Genomic DNA, 16,293 nt, shown 5'->3' with positions numbered 1-16,293 from the left:
GTGACAGTTCTACATKTTGTCCAAAGCTGTTTAAGTCATAGTAGACTTCTAATAAGATTTAGTAGCATATCTGTGCTCAGATCTAGAAGCCTTATCAGCAAGGTCAGGTCAACAATCACATATACTTGCAGAAATATTGTAATATTCTGTGTCATCATTTCATTAATTCTATGCAAGTTCTCTAAATTATCACAGGTATCAACTGCACTAATAATGCGGGAGGGGATAGTGCTGCAGGAAATGTCTATTAAGTAAAGAATGGAAAATACTATGCAGTATCTTTCTAACCTTTTTGAGCTTTATCTTTCAAGCTTTATAATGTTAGATTCCTTCTAAATAGAATACCCTATCTCCTAGTTTAAATACCTGATATCTTTTTAGATTCTTCAGCTGATCAGAAAGAATTTGTAGCTTGGCATAACTGGAACTAGAGGAAAGAAGTGTTTGTTTATATATAAATTTCTTTTGTGTTCATCTATCTTATGTTTACTTTGTGCTCAGAGTATTTTAGGATAGCCTGTTCATTAAACAGAGACACATGTTAAGTGCTGTAAAACACACTGCAAAAAGCTGGAGCCTTTACAAAAGGCTTGCAGCCCAAATATGTCTGGGAATCACTTAATGGAAAATAATAGTAATAGTCAAGACACAGTTCGGCTCTAATAGAGTGGCCATTTGTACTACCAACTTCAATTACATCTGAGTCAGTGACGCCAACAAAGAGGGGATTCAACCTCAAAAATTTTTTTTAAGGCATATGCTTATTTCAATTAGCTTCAAAAAATTATGGCCCTCAGTTTGTTAAGCCATTATAACACAGAGCCAGTTCCAGGTCTAAGCGCATCTTGTTTGAGATTTTCTCACTGTGGGGACTGCTATGGTATACCTCCTGTGGTATTTGGTGATCACGAGCAATTTTGMTTCCTGTCTGTGAAATGGGTTTTCTTCACTTGGCTGATAAAGAGCTTSTTTGTATCTTTGTAGATTCTCCTCACATTATGCAGTTGGACCAGCAGCAATAACTATAGCAACAATATGTCTGTCAAGAATGGAGGAATCAGCAGAAAAAGGAAAAGCAAAGGCCAGYTATTCATCATAATCATTATCATTAGCAGAAACATGAGATCCAGAATGATATCTTACAGGGCTCGTTTATTCAGAGGTAGCCAGTGATTTGKATGGGCAGCGTGTTGGTATTGCAGGGCTTCCTCATGTACTTAGAGGCAGCAAAATAAAACTGTGTTATTTTTTCCTTATTAGAATGTGTATTTTTGTCCCTTTATGCAAAAAGTCACATCTTCTCCATGCAAAAATACATATGTATGTACCAACTGAAAGTCGATTAATAATCTTTTTGCTTAAGGCCTCACTAATTTTAGGAAATACAGCATTAATCTTGTAAGCACTGAACTTTAAGATCTTTACATTAGGAGTAGAGAAAAGGATCCTGAGCCTGCTGAATCACTGGCCAGGGAAGCTGCTCTGTCGTCTTCAGCTMTGTGGAGATTTTCAGTATCAGTGTTAGATCTTACTAATAATAGCAGATGCGAGTGTCCCCGTTTGCATTAATGAAGTCCTAGCTGTGCATGTAAGGACAAATTTTATGGGTGAAAAATTTAACAATGTACATAGATTGTTCTACAAGAAACAGCCTCATCATGCTAAATTCTAGGGTATAGTAAGACAAAAAAGAAGAAAAATGTTAATACAACCGAAAAATCTACAACACTGACATACARGAAAACTGACATTTTAATTGAGATTTAAGTTACACAAAAGGCAGAACAGTAAGGAACAAAAAGTCTCCAAAGATTTGCTTTTAATCATAAAACACATGTATTACTAAAGTTAAAGTATAGCGCGTCCAGGAACAAGTAAATAGTAAATAGTAAATTCTTCCATGTGAATTAAGTAGAGGATTCTCCTCTAGACAGCTAGATAGCAACAGTCCTATAAACACGGAAGAAATAAATAGCGGTTACAAGTGAAGAACTTGACTGGAAAAGAGAAACCCCTGCTGAGAGTCATGCTGCTGTTCCTGGCTCAGGTATCTCTGTGTTACATTGCCACCGCTACAAAGCAGGCCTTAGTTCATTTGAGTTTGGCTTTTTCTGACATGTTGTGTTTCTTTGTTCTTACTTGAAACAGRGAAGGGTTTTTATATTCTAAACCGAGTTTGACTTAGAACATGGCCAATTCTCATTCCTCCCAAGGGACTGCATTGTTTGCCTAGGGGTTTTGTTTCCAGTCTGAAAATTCATACRAACACAAAATCTACAAGTATTTGCTTCCACAAATATATTGTGGAAAGGTCTCTTCTGAGATTCCCATAGACCTACTCTTAGTTCAGACCAAAAATGTTGAATTTAATTGGACACCAGGAATCCAGCCACTGTCCCTTCTACTGCAGAGAATGATTTTATAGCACATTAATCCCAGATGAGTATGCACATCAGCGATATCATTAACATTTTAATTACTGATGCACACTTGTGATCTATAAATATTTAGTAAACCAGATTCACATTTTTGCAGTGTTCTGGTGCCTCACTGGGCCTCAATTTGACCAAAGGGACCTAGAGAACAAATTTTTCCCATGTGTAAGTATTCTTGTTCATCTTTATGCAAAAGGTGACAGAATTTTTAAGTGCTGCATGTCACATGTTCATAGGCTCATACCATGTCTCTCTTCTAGATAAGTGCATTGGAATCAAAGATGAATTACCTCAAAGGGAGAGTTCTGGCAAAATAGTTTAAAATCATTTTTGAAAAAAAAGAATCATATCTGATAAATCATATCAGCTTCCTTAACATTTTCCGCTGCTGGAATTTAAAATGGAGCAATTTAGCATTCTCCTAACTGTGTGATTCACTAAGTATCTTCTGTGATCCTATTTACGCACTTTTCAAAGAATGGCATTTGAAAAGATTTTCATCTGCTCTACTATGTTTTATGAAATTAAATATTTGAAGCAACAAGCAATTACAATATTCTCCTAARCTACAATATCTGTGAATATTAGAGAGGCTTCAGCTGTTAGAAGTGTGGGAAATAAGGAACATTATGAAAATATTCAGAAATAATGAAAGGGTGGTGAACACTGATCRGTTGTGCTTTTCATCTGGTCAGATAATAACTTTACTGGAGTAAGAAGCTCTTTACTGAAATTAGTTCATAGCAAATTTAGAACTGATATTTTTACAGGAGATATAATTATTCTGTAGAAGTAGTATCTATTGCTTTGGCTAGTTCCATGGAATTTAAAAGTGGGTTGACGGCTGCATGATTTTACATAGCATAGACAGTTGTACTGAAACAGGGGCGTAATATAAACTGATGTCAGGAAAAAATGAACCACATGTTACAGGTTATTTAACTGCCATTATAGAATCAGGTGTGAATACTTATTTGAAACAACAGTATCTTAGTTTTCTAAAATGAAGAAATGTGTGGTAAGTAGGCTTAACCCAGTCAGTGTTTCACAAGGTGTAGCTTTATAGTCTTTATTGTCATATTCTTATTTTTTCTTTCTTTCAATGTACCTGAAGGTGCCATCAGCATTCACTGTCTTCAGTAATGTACAGGTACACTTCTCTGTATTTGCAGGTACAAATCAGATTCTGCAAGTACTACATTTTCACATAAAATTGTTTTCAAAGACATAAGATATTTATGTATTTTGCATACACGTACTGCTTTAAACTGCTCCTAAATATTTTAAAATATGTTAAAAAATGCTAGGGCTCCTGTGCATAACATTCTTAGCAAATGCAAAATTATATAGTGCCCCARAATTATATTTCTACTGAGATCCAAGCTACAAACATGTATAAACGGTGATAAGAACTTACAATCACTTTTAGCATCATAGCTATTCCTATTCTGCTCACTTTCTTTTCAATGAACTGGTTCATAAAATAGCATCAAATGTTGAAATCTGCCTACTGTTGAGGTCAAATATTGCATTTTTTTYCCCATTTATATGCCAAAAAATGTCTAAAGCAGGTTCCTTAGAACACAGGGACCAGATCCATAAAATCCTCCCATTTGCCCTAAATAGTTCTTGAATTATAGCACAGGCATATAAGTGGGTTGAGTGAGATGAAATGGATTATTATGATCAATCATGTTTCATACAGTAGTGGCCAAGTAGTCAGTATTGCACTAGATGAAGTACAAAGGCAGAGGAGCAAATGCTTTTCTAAGCTGCTTATAATCTAAATGGATGAGATGGGAAATATGGATGAGGAAGAGGGGCTAGCACAAACGAGTGAACACAGAAATGATTGGAGGTGGGTACAATTTGGTAAACGTTCTTATACGAGAAAAAAAACATTCCAGATTTATTAGGAGGGCATCCGCTGAAAAGAGCATGTGAGAGAAGTGCAGGGGCTCTGCAAGGAGGAGGCAGCAGAGCGGAAGAGGTGTAAGACGGGGGCGGCGTGGCAGGGACCTGGCGTGAGGAGACTGTCACGGGACTGTGGGGAGACTGCTCTTGCCCTTATTCCRATTTACTTTGGTCTGTCTGGCTGATTTTTCTCTTTCTGGCTTTTTTTCTGAAGCTGTATAGAGAAAAGGGGAAAAGATGCGGTGAACGAGGGAGGCATCAGCTCGGGTCTGGTCAAAGGGGGATTCTTTGTCATTCAGGTCAGCCACAGGCTGTGCAAGGGAGTCTTGAAACATCTCAGATTTATGCGTTTTGTAAGGATTTGTGTTCCTTAAGTGGTCTGCATGCAGAATCAATAAATGGGACTTGCCTATATCTGCCCAGAATAGTACAGGCACATCTCATTGGGGAAGCTTAAGTGGTTGCAAAATATACACCTCAAATTTTGGAAATCTCCCAGCTAAAGCCTAATAATGTTCTACTCTCAGAAGCTGAAAAAGAAACATAAATAAGAAATAATATAGYGATCTATCTGTGGGTATTTGACTAGAAAGTAGATTAAAATCTTAAAATACTRCTGAAGTTATCAGGGCAAAAAGGAGTCAAATGTAAGGGATGAAACCAATCAAAGCTTTCAGTGTCAGGTGGCAGTATTTTCTCCGGAGCTAATCTATGCGTGTTGCATTTATCATCTAAACAGTTCCAGTCCTATAAGCAGTGATGATATTATATCGCCAAAAGAAAGGTGTGTGTGKGGGGGGAATCTAAGAGATGATCATTTATCTGGCTTCTCCCTTCTCCTTTTCTTGAAATGTCATTTACATTTAGCTCAAATATTAAAAGAAAGGGAAAACAAAAGGGGGCAAGGTCCAAAATTTGACATCAATCTTTCCCTCTTCTCTTTTTTCTGCTGTTTTTTTTTTTTTTTTTTTTTTTTTCCCACAACACTGTTTTAATTTTTGAAATAAATTCTAAACTGACATTTAAATGGTGGCACGGCAATTCTCATTCTCTGCCTTGTGAAACGGTCTCTGAAATGTACAATTATGCTGTCATCTTTAGCACTCCACATTGGACAGAGTTTAATTATTAATGTGTTTCCCTCAGAGAATGACTCGATCATGTCACAACTCTAGACAAATACAGCTAATGCAAAATCATAAAATATTCACTTGAATACTGCTGAACTGACAGGAAATTAATTCTATGAACACTTTTGATATTACCAGAAAATTAGTTTCAAATGCAAAAGACTGAAATAAATGTGTTCATAATTTGCTCAAGGGTAACGCTCATCTTGCAATCAGTTGGTGTCTTTTTATAAATGTTACAAGTATTCAACATGGCTTTATGATAAAGAGGACAGTTAATGTAATGTATTATTTGTAGACAGTATTTCCCTTGTAAACAGCAGGGAGTGAAGAATTGCTCTCTCAGAAATATTTAAACTCTAGAAGTATTCTCCAATTTATCATTTTAGATACCAAAAATATACCTATTTTTGAGTAGTCCTGGAAGGGAGCAGGAGCTCAGGAATTTCATAATAATAACATGATAGTCTTTCACATCTAAATTACTGTGTTGAGTTTTATTAGCCAGATTGGAAGTGACTGAAAGTCATTACCACTCTGAAAGTTGTAACAAATAGTCAGTGGAAAGGATCAGGCTCTCCTTATAGGCAAATGTCTTTGTTGCAAACATCACCATCACAGTGTGATGCTGGGTGAACAAAAATGAAAATGAATTGTGACAATTTGCATGAGCAGAAACAGCAAGTTCAGTTGCTGTTCCTTGTGGCATAGCATTTGCCAGAACTTGGAGGGCCTGAAACCCTAAAGAAAAGCATTCCTAAAAAAAATGATGATGACCTAAAATTTCAACAGGAAGGTGTGCTACATGCTTACACTATGTCCTATTTATCTGTTTTTGAACATTTATTTCTGCTCTGACTTCCTATCCTAACTGATGGCACGTGAGAAATCACACACAACATACACTCAGCAGCAGGGGTCAAATACTCGAGTGAACTACTTGTCATTAAAGCAGGGGCTGAGATTTGATCTCTTAGGCTACTTGGCAGATAATCCTGAAGAACAACAGGGCTTGGCTCAGGAGTTATTTTCTACCTAGAAAAGGTATTTGGAATAAATATTATGCACAATGAATAATTTAACAGCTCTTGTGGGCACCTTTGGAAAGTTTCCTCAGAGAGGCCTAGGATTAAATCACCATGGAGACTAAATTGTTTCTCAGGGCTAATCCTGCATTCCTCTTTGCAACACTAACCAAGGTTACGCAAAATGGAGGCGGGGGGAGGAATATAAGGAGTCGCACTAGACGTCTTAGACTGCTTTRCAACTAAGAGCAGTGCAAGGACCACCTCGGTCAGGGGTGGCAGGCAACATGCTGATTCGGTGTACTGGGCGATGTACCTGAGAGAAACACTCAAGAGGAGAAGATGGCCAGAGGCATTAAAGATGATGGCCAAGCCACTTGCTTCAGGATCTCATGGAGGAAGGCAGGATAGTTACGTTTCTGTCCTGGGTACCGGCAGGAGGGCTGGTTCCCAGATGGGTCATGTTCTGCCAGTGGAAAGCCCAAGTATCTGTTATCCATGTTTCTGGAAGAGTTTTCATCGTAGGAAAAGAGAGAACTTCAATTTCTCAGTGCAGTTCATCTGGAAACCCCCCAAACACTACATCTCTGTAAAGGAAAAGCTCTTTTTACATCTTGGCTGCAGCTTTTGAAACTGGAGACTGAAAAAATTTCCTCAGAACATTTTTTTCTTCTGCTCTGTCYGTATGGCTGCATAATAAATACACCATTAAAATATGCAGTGTCATTAATGAACACCAGTGGATTGCACAGTTTAACTGCTTAAGCTTTTTATTAAAAATTACAGGAAATGAGAGTATTCATTATGCTATAATGCTGCTTCCTATCATGACAGATAGACCTAGTCCTTAGAATTAAGATCGCTGTATAATAGGGAAAGTGCAGTACTGAGGATGTTTGCGGTATGTGGGAAGAAAAATCCAGCAGATTACATGATAATAAAGACGGCAGACAAGAGACAATAACTATCTGCAGCTATAATTTGTTTTACTAGGTGTTTCAGCTGTTGCTGTCAAAAAGTGATATTTAAAAGCCATGCATCACATGAAAACATGAAGTTTACATGCTAAAGACAAACTCCAAACAAATACTAACTTCTCTTGGGCTTGTTTTTCTATTACCAGGAAAGTGTTTTTGCCTAATATGGTGTCTGTGTGGTACATTCTGACACTTACAGTCAGCAACTCCCATATCAGATAAAAATGAAAAGTAACTTGGATGCCGGTCTAGTCTTTTTCCACAGAAGTAGTAAATTATTAAACATCAGTTAGTCTKTGGGTGTCGGTAAGGCAGATTGGCTACATAATAATATTGAAAGTAATTACTCACAATTAATTCCCTTGGATTTTTGAAYTAAGGAAAGAAAGGAAAAAAATGCCTTTCTTTTTAAAATAATAATAAAAAAAAAAAAACTTGAGAAGGTGATGTCTGAAGGTGAGCACATTGGGTGAAAGGTAGTAAAGGAATAAGCTGCTATCCACTGGACTAGAAAAATAGCCTCTTACTAACCTCAGAAGACCTGACTCGTATCCCAAACCTCCTAGCCAAATGAGTGTGGATTTCTAGGCCAAGGAATGTAGAGATGGAAAAGATATTCCAATATTCGTGTTCTTCAGACTGCTTAGCTGTATATGCTTGACACTCTACTCATGTTATCCCTCTAGAATATTCCCCATATGTTTCAATAACTTATTTCTAAGAATGAGTGTTGCTAAGAAGTGGGGAAAATTTCCAGTTTGTGATTTGATAAAGTTCTGAGTGTAGATTTTTTTCACTAGACAGTATCTAATTTTCAATGAGTAAACTCAATATTATAAAACATATGAGTTCAAGAGATTAAATTTGAAAATTATATGTTATATTCAGCATACACTTTCAGTGATAGAAATGCATAAAGTAGTTTTAAGCTGTTCTTTTGTTTCCATGTCATCTGAGTTTATGAAATTAAACACATATCACAATTCTGCTAAAAAAAAAATCAGTCATTTTAAAAACAACCTTCAGATCTGGAACAATACTGTATTGAAAGCACAGAGTTTTTAAAATAATTACATGAGGTGAAAGATTTTTTTTAAAAAAAATCATTGGTTAGGATTATATTTAGCTGTTTTTTAGGGAGATAAAACCTCAGGTGGGATGAATTGTCAYGTTGCCATCTACTTCAGGCTGACTGCTCCTGGTAGAGACAGTGTTTCTGATTTCATCATATTAAAAGTCCTTAATTTTATCCTGTAATTCTTGAAACTCTCGGATTCATAGAGAGAAAGTACCATGACACATGGAAAATTCTTAAGGGTCATGATAGGAAGGCATATAGTTACCTGAATACAATATCTCCCAATAAAAAGGTTTTATGTCTTGGCATGCACAGATGTGTAGGTAATATGTAATAGGAAACATGTAGGTAACCAAAGTTTTGGAACTTAGAGCCTGGAGATAAAACTTTCATGGCTTTTCTGCCCTCTTTTACCAGTGCTGCTCCCACACGCACATGTTCTTGGGGGCTCAGGGTTTTTCTTTTTTTTTTTTAAAAAAAAAACTTCTGTTGGACATCACTGAGAGAAAACTTACTGAAACAGATGAGAAGAAACTGTGAATCACTCTGTCAAGCAGGAAAAAAGTAAGTTGCAATCTGGCCCTTTTCTGAATTGACATGGTATCTCCAGTTACGTATTAACCAAGGTTATGAAAGTTTTGACATCTGAGCAACATCTCCCTCACCAGTCTGCTCTCTAAAGGGGCTAAAAAGCATCAGCTGGAAACCAGCAAGCAAAGTAGCATTTTGGGAAAATCATGTACAATGTCTGGGATATAAGATGATAAACGTATTTAGTGCCAGAAAGTAGAGAACAGTATGTCATAAAACTATAACCAAAACTATAATTTGAAATTAATGTGTTATGAATTAAAGCAAGAACCCCAAACAAATCTTTCCAATATCTTAGATAAAGGATTAAGTCACATATGAGTTTTCAAACAGGTTCACTTAGCAGACTTCCACTATATTCATTTGCTAATATCATTTCTCGCTGCTAGGATATACAGAAACATCCTTCCAAATGAAGTTCTTAATTCCTTTTGTTTGTTCAGAGTCTGTATGCTACAAAATCAGATCTGGGTGGCTGGTATTAGTGGTGGGCTGAGCGTGGGTCTGGGAAGAGGGAACGACATTGGCCTTTCCCGGATTTGGCCATGGCAAGACGCTGCGGTGCTGAGCATGGCAGGCTGTGCAGCTGCTCTTGCATCCCCTTACACTACTACAGAAATGCCAGCTTTCCTATCCSTCTTTCCCTCAATAAATCCACCCAGAAATGAAGCCTAAATTGGCCACTGAACCAATATTACACTGAGAGTTATAGAGCCAAAAAGGATGCTGTACGGAAAGAGGCTTTAATTCCTTAGTCCAATTTTCTCTCTTACAGTAGCGTGACATTGCGGTCTGCTCATCAATTTCCCTGCACAGTTTAAAAATCCATGAAGCAAAAAAAAAAAAAAAAAAAAAAGTCTTTACAGACTGCAGAGCAAAAATGCCAGTCTCTGCTGGAGCCCTCTGAAGCCAGTACCAGATGGGACTTTGGCGTCACGGTTTCAGTAGGGGACCCAGGAAGGCATCTAGATACCAGGACACAGGCAGTGTTAGTGGAGCAGTCATTGCCAAATTTGTATTTATGTCAGTGACATCGGCCTGTGGCTGTCAGAAATGCTAAATCCTACCAAAGTGTGGGATGTTAATAAATCAAATTAAGACAGTGGCTGTATCTGAACAAGAAAGACCTGTCTTCAACTGCTAGAAATCTTTATTGCTTTATTATAGGACCAGTTGGGAATATTTTGACAGAATATTTTATCAGAGATTAGAAAATGCCTATGCATCCAAACAAAATGTTTTACAGAAACCTAACACATTCAACTATTTTATTTGAGGAAGAAAAAGACATTCTGTTAATGTCAGAAAAATTTGTTTAGACACTTTCAAAGTGAAATGTTTGGCAAGGTTTTTTTAATGAATTTTAATTTAAAAAATTGTTTTCTATTAAAGTTGAGCCTTCAAAACAGAAAAAAAAAAAAGAAAAGTTGTTTTCTGGTAAGTTTTGAAAGAATCAGCAGTGTGCTGAATTTGACAAAGGATAAAAAAGTGCTGGGCTTCTAGACAGGCATTTGCTTCTTGGGGAATTCCATATCAGATTTAAAATTCCTGGATTAATACTGCTGAAGATTTGGTTCTGTTGTAGTTATTTTTTATCAAAGAGAGAATTTCCTATATCAATAAGAAGAGTAACAGTCAGAACAGATACCGTTTATGCATGTTGCAAAAAGTGGTGTACGAATATGTGTGTGCATGCATGTATGTATACATGTAATTCTGCAGCAGATTAACATGTTTTGTTGAACTTTTAGGGGAAATTGCATTAGTACTGGGAAAATTTGAAAGAGTAGGTAACACTAACCCTCTTTTGGCTACAACTTAAATCTGCTGTTGGGAAGAATGATTTTATTCCACTGAATCATTAAAGCTTACTTTATATGAGGGTGGAAGGTTATGCTAAAGTTTCGGTTTTAATGGGTTATTAATATTGTCAGTGCTGTCTGACTCAGAGAGCAAACTGATGGGAGTGCTCCATGCAGGGAGAGCAGTGCAGTCAACGCTGCCACAGAAGACTACAGAACAAAGAGAAGTTATTTGGAACAGTGTTCCACAATTTTCAGAGCTGTAGCAGTCATGTCACATGCGTTTTAAATACTTCCCTCTCTACTCTTCCTGTCCAGAAAAGCCTTTGCAATGAATGTGCTGAGAGGGAAACGAACTGAATATCGCAACAAAAGCAGGATGGAATTGATAAAAGCAGAAAGCATGGTTTGTATTAAAGAATGAAACACTATAAATTCCATTCATGTGTGCTATCTGAAAAGGCAATTTTGAAAGCAGTAAAAATCCTGCCCCAAGTATTAAAATATGTCTCTGTGATATGATGCTCCTTCCCCTAGACTAGTCTATCGCTCCTTCCTTTCCGCAGTTGCCCCTTTCCTTTGAAAGATTTGAAGGAATGAGGGTCATTTTTTTGCTTCAGAATGTGTAGCTTTTGCTTCCTTTAGACAGATTTCCAGACTACACTTTCTGATGCTCTGTCACCTTTTACCTCAAGCCTCCCTTTCACTTTTTCACCTCAGCCTGCTGCTTTGCTTTGTGTTTTAGGCCTGGCTCTTTTCTTTCACTCCTCACAGATCTTCCTTTTTTTTTTTTTTTTTTTCCTGATGTCACTGCCCTTCTGTCTCCAGACGCTTTCCCACCTCTTCTAATGCAAACATGCCTGATTTTGACACACTTGCTATCACTCCTATCCTCCACACTGGTGATATACATGTGAAAGACTCTTCTTAATAATGAGGACTCAGTTATATAAATGAAATGAAAACTCAGTTATATAAAGCACCACATTTTTGAAACCTAGTGAACCATTTTTCTGGCAGAATGATGGGAAACCTGATTCCTGATTAAATGGGACATGAATTGCACAGTTCTTTYCACAGCTGTCATGAAAATCAGGGAAAAGTCCCAATCTGATTGGAAGACAGTATTTTTTTGCATGGAAACCTCTTAATCCCCTAGATTTTGGCAASTAAGTTCTTTAGAACAGGTAATTCTCCTTCCATGAAATTCCTGAAGTGAAAAAGGAAGAAGACAGAGTTACTTGGAGTAGCATTAGAGACTATTCTTTTCCTCTTTTCTTCTCTCTAGAGGTTGTATCACCATTGTGAACATTTAGAAAATCCATAAAAGATCTGTCCTGCAAATATATGGACTATGAATGAAACCAAGTATCCATTATCCAATATCCATATTCGATATCCATTAAGACTAACAAGTTCCATGAATAATCCATAGAAAAATGCTACRTTTGGGAGCAGCCATTAACATCTTTTACCATAAAAATATCCATTGTTGTAAAAAAAAACTGCTGGTCTTCACATGTTGCTGAAATGATTGAGATTGCAATGAATAGTCCTTTAACTATGGTCTTTCGAGAATTGAGGATGCTGCAGCAAATTAATAGAGCGTTTTCCCTATTCAAGCATCTCTAGTGAAGTCATTAACCAAAGGCTCAAAGTTCCATTGTGTTGAAAATTAAACAAACTGCAGCTGCTTTGGGAATGAAACTGCAGTTACTGTTTTGAAGTATGGAACGTTTAGGACAAGAGATGAAAATCACTGTCTTAATTTTGAACCACAGACAGCTACCTTCACTATAGCTAGGACATTAGGACCGAAACATTAGAGCTCTTTCTGGTTTAATAACTCTAAGTAGTTTTGTACTTCATTATATATCTTATGTAAAACACCAAAAAAATAGCAGGATAGTGCCCACAAGCAGTGTCAGCATATTTGCATTTGTTTACAGAAGCACAGAGTAAGCAGTGCTAGCTGTTGAACTATGAGTAGCACTGTTCACTATACCTGCAGATCCTCTATCCAAACTTCAATACTTTCTAGCTTCTGACCTTATGACAGGATCACAGCATGAAGCTGTGTTAAGTAAGACATTGCTTAAACAAATATTCATGCTTTATTTCCAACACACTTTAAAATCCAGCACTATCTTTTTTAAAAGACAGTTATTGGCAGATAGTAGCCATTAGAGACACTAGTCTATAGAACGACAGAAAGTCACAGTTGATGTTGCAATATTCTTTGGATTTTAGAAGAACTTTATTTAGTGTGACCATGTCAATAAATTAAGGGAAGTAGGCGCATCATTGAAACAAAACTTTATTTGAGAAAGTATTTGTGAATTAATTATTAATTATTGCAATAGCTATAGTCACTACTGCAATACATGTCAGTTCTTGATTATGTTGGTACACACACATGACTCAGCATAGAGCCAGCCTTTTCGGACTTACTCCATGCTCCAAGTTATTGAACTATCTCTTTCACTATAGTAAAATAAGAATTAATCTGATTTTTAATCTCAAGTGAAAAGCAGCCATCATAAATTTCTTGTAGATAGCTGTTAAAGAAAATTGTTCATAGTTATGCAGCAGATTAAGGTAGATCTGCCTTTGAGACAGAATATTTTTATTCTATTGTCTGTCCTTACTCTTGGCTCTGTTCATGACCTCAGCCTCATTACGGAGGTAGTCATTCCAAACTCTTTGGTGCTAGACTCAACACCTATAAATAGCTACCTCTATCTTCCCAGGGGAGGGAAACTCTAAAGTAATTTGAGAACTCAACCATTTTCCAGCACAAGCATAATTATGAAAGAAAAAGTAGCTGGGGGAAAGGAAACAGATTAATATACTAGTTCATGGAGTAAAATCATAATTATTAGATAAGAAATAACCAGGTTTTCATTGTTCTGTTTTATCCACTAATTTATGATTACTCCAGACAGTATTAGAGAGAATAGCAAATTAAATTGAGAAACAGTGCCTAGTGGGTAAAGCAAAGAAATGTGAGTTACGATACTTAGACTCTCGGGTTGATTCTGTCATCTCCTTCCTGCGTGACCTTCAGCTAAWCATTGAGCCTGCATTGTCCCACAGAGTTGACAATATCCATCAGACTTTGTAAAGCAAATATTCTGTCATGAAAGCTACTCTATACAAGCAAACATTTCTTTTTATATAATAGTGGTACACTATGTATAATAATGTATTCATATATATATTATATATATAWAATGCTTTATATAATAGTATATTACACTCCTGTGACATTAATAAAACAGATTTTCACATGTATATGTGAACAAACTCTAAATGGTGCTGTTAATGAGAYAGATATATGAATTTACACAGAGGAAAAATAGGTGAAGTAATAACTGTGTTCTGAGCTAAGTAACTCCCCCGAAAGGGTTTATTAGGCTGGGTTATGGCTCTTACTACATTAACAGAAAACTCTATTCAGGTTATTAATGCACTAAAATAAAGGAGGACTGGGATACTTGTGAGAAATAATTGTGTTAAATTAGTGTGTAAGAAGGTTATAACTGGAAGAAAATCGTAAACTGTTTGGATAAAACAAGCTGCAACAGCTATATTTGCTTTGATTAGAGTATAAAGGAAGGTGATTAGTGAATCATAGTGCATAGCTGTACAGAGTGGTTCAACAGTTTGAAACTACCATACAGTTAAGTCTGTAATTGAGTTGCTTTACTTACCATCCATTTGGCTGATGTTAGAAACTTGTATTACAGTAAAATGATGACATTGATCGGGTACARGTTTGGAGACATTTTTGGTTTTGAAAAAACTGAGGTTTGGTTGACATATTTACATAAATGTTCAAAAAAGAAAAGTTTATTACAGTTCCAGGGGTAATGCACGTACATCTCATCGAGCAGGCTCCACRTTCCTGCAAGGTCCGTGTCCAAGCAGGAGAGAGGCGGTCTTTGGGGGTGGCCAGTGCCGGGTTTTGGAGCTGCTCCATGGGGACAGTGGTGGGAATGGCCAGAGCATCCAGGGCTCTGCAGACGCAGCAGGTTTCTTTAACGCCGTTTAGGGAAGCACTGGTGCTGCTGTTCCGTACATGTGAAGGACTCGGGGATTCACTGAGGCTGCTGAAAGCTCCCTTTGCTGCACCATGCCACGTAAACCTGAATTAGGTCAGATTGGGATAGTTACACTATACTTAAAACAGGATGCAAAGAAATCAATTCATTAGTGACAACATTATCTTCCCAGCCTTTGTGTGTTACTTATTGATCCTCTTTCTTTACCTCTGCATGTGTGAGAACTCAGTCACTGACTAGCTCAATAATCTTTCAAAAGATCCATTCTTCCAAGGTAACCTGCCATAATCAGAATAATATTCAGCTAGCCTTAATGGAAAGTCCACCAGAGCACAGATACATTAGATATCATATCTATTTACTATCTCTCTTATCAATAATCAAAGAATATTTAGACCTTATGATCAGAAGCGACTTAGGAAACATGATATCACTGGATTGTTAGGAATGACAAACTCGCTCCTTTTTTTGCCATGAGCTAGCAGGCAATCAGGCTAAAATTTGCTTGGTTATTTTTTCACTGATGACCTAGGCAAGGAGAAAATGTTAAGAGTACAAGTTAAGAACAACCACATTCTTTGCCTTGTTTTTTTCATATTAAGCCTGAAGAATTTTAAATAAATGGGAGCTGGGGAACTGAAACATGAAGCGAGATAAGGACATGTATGTTCCGAGTTTGTTTTCTCTCTCCTCTGTCTTCTTTGCATTACAGAACTATCTAGTTCCTTTTGCTGCAAGCCTTGCTAGTATACATTAAAGTTACTTTAAACAGAACATATTCAAGTTACAACATAAAATTTTACAACTTATGCCTTCACATTTTTATCTAACATTGATTTCCTTCAGGCTGGATGTACTGAACCTCTTGATACTTTTTACAAGGAATATCAACTTTGGCATTAAGTATATGACCTGTGATAGGGTCAAAGATAATATACAGAAAACAGAAGAGTATGTCATATGTACTCAGTTAATGATCTTAAACAAAGCATTAAGAGATTCTATGTGAGGAAGAGGAAAGGGAATAGCATGTTTAGAAGAAAAGAATGTTCTCTGTGATAAACTATACTTGTTTTGAGCACGGCATTCTATGTCCTCTAACCAAGGTCATTTCTGAGAAAAACAGTGTCAAAGTCACTCCAGTGCAAAATTTCTAAGCATACTAAAACTTGCTTGCAAAGGCAGAATTCATGAAATTACTGTGCTTTCTGCTCCATTTTTAGATTGTGAATCTCTCATATTGGTTACCAGTGTTGGACTTCTCCTACTATACTGTT

General features: G+C 36.8%; 1 long non-coding RNA gene across 1 annotated transcript; it reads right to left on the bottom strand.

Annotated features, from left to right (window-relative positions):
* Positions 1-1,784: 1,784 nt before the first annotated feature.
* LOC146596725 (uncharacterized) lies at positions 1,785-14,851 on the bottom strand. Its single transcript, XR_014895694.1, has 3 exons — positions 14,666-14,851; positions 6,821-7,008; positions 1,785-1,950 (listed from the first exon to the last, which is right to left on the bottom strand). It is a non-coding gene; the product is annotated as an uncharacterized LOC146596725 (long non-coding RNA).
* Between the last annotated feature and the right edge of the window lie 1,442 nt (positions 14,852-16,293).

Source organism: Rhea americana, unplaced genomic scaffold (assembly GCF_003343005.1).
Source record: "Rhea americana isolate MKP2758 unplaced genomic scaffold, rheAme1 scaffold_2, whole genome shotgun sequence".
NCBI lineage: Eukaryota > Metazoa > Chordata > Aves > Rheiformes > Rheidae > Rhea > Rhea americana.
The sequence above is the reverse complement of the archived record's forward strand: the minus strand, read 5'-3'. Positions and strand labels throughout refer to the sequence as shown.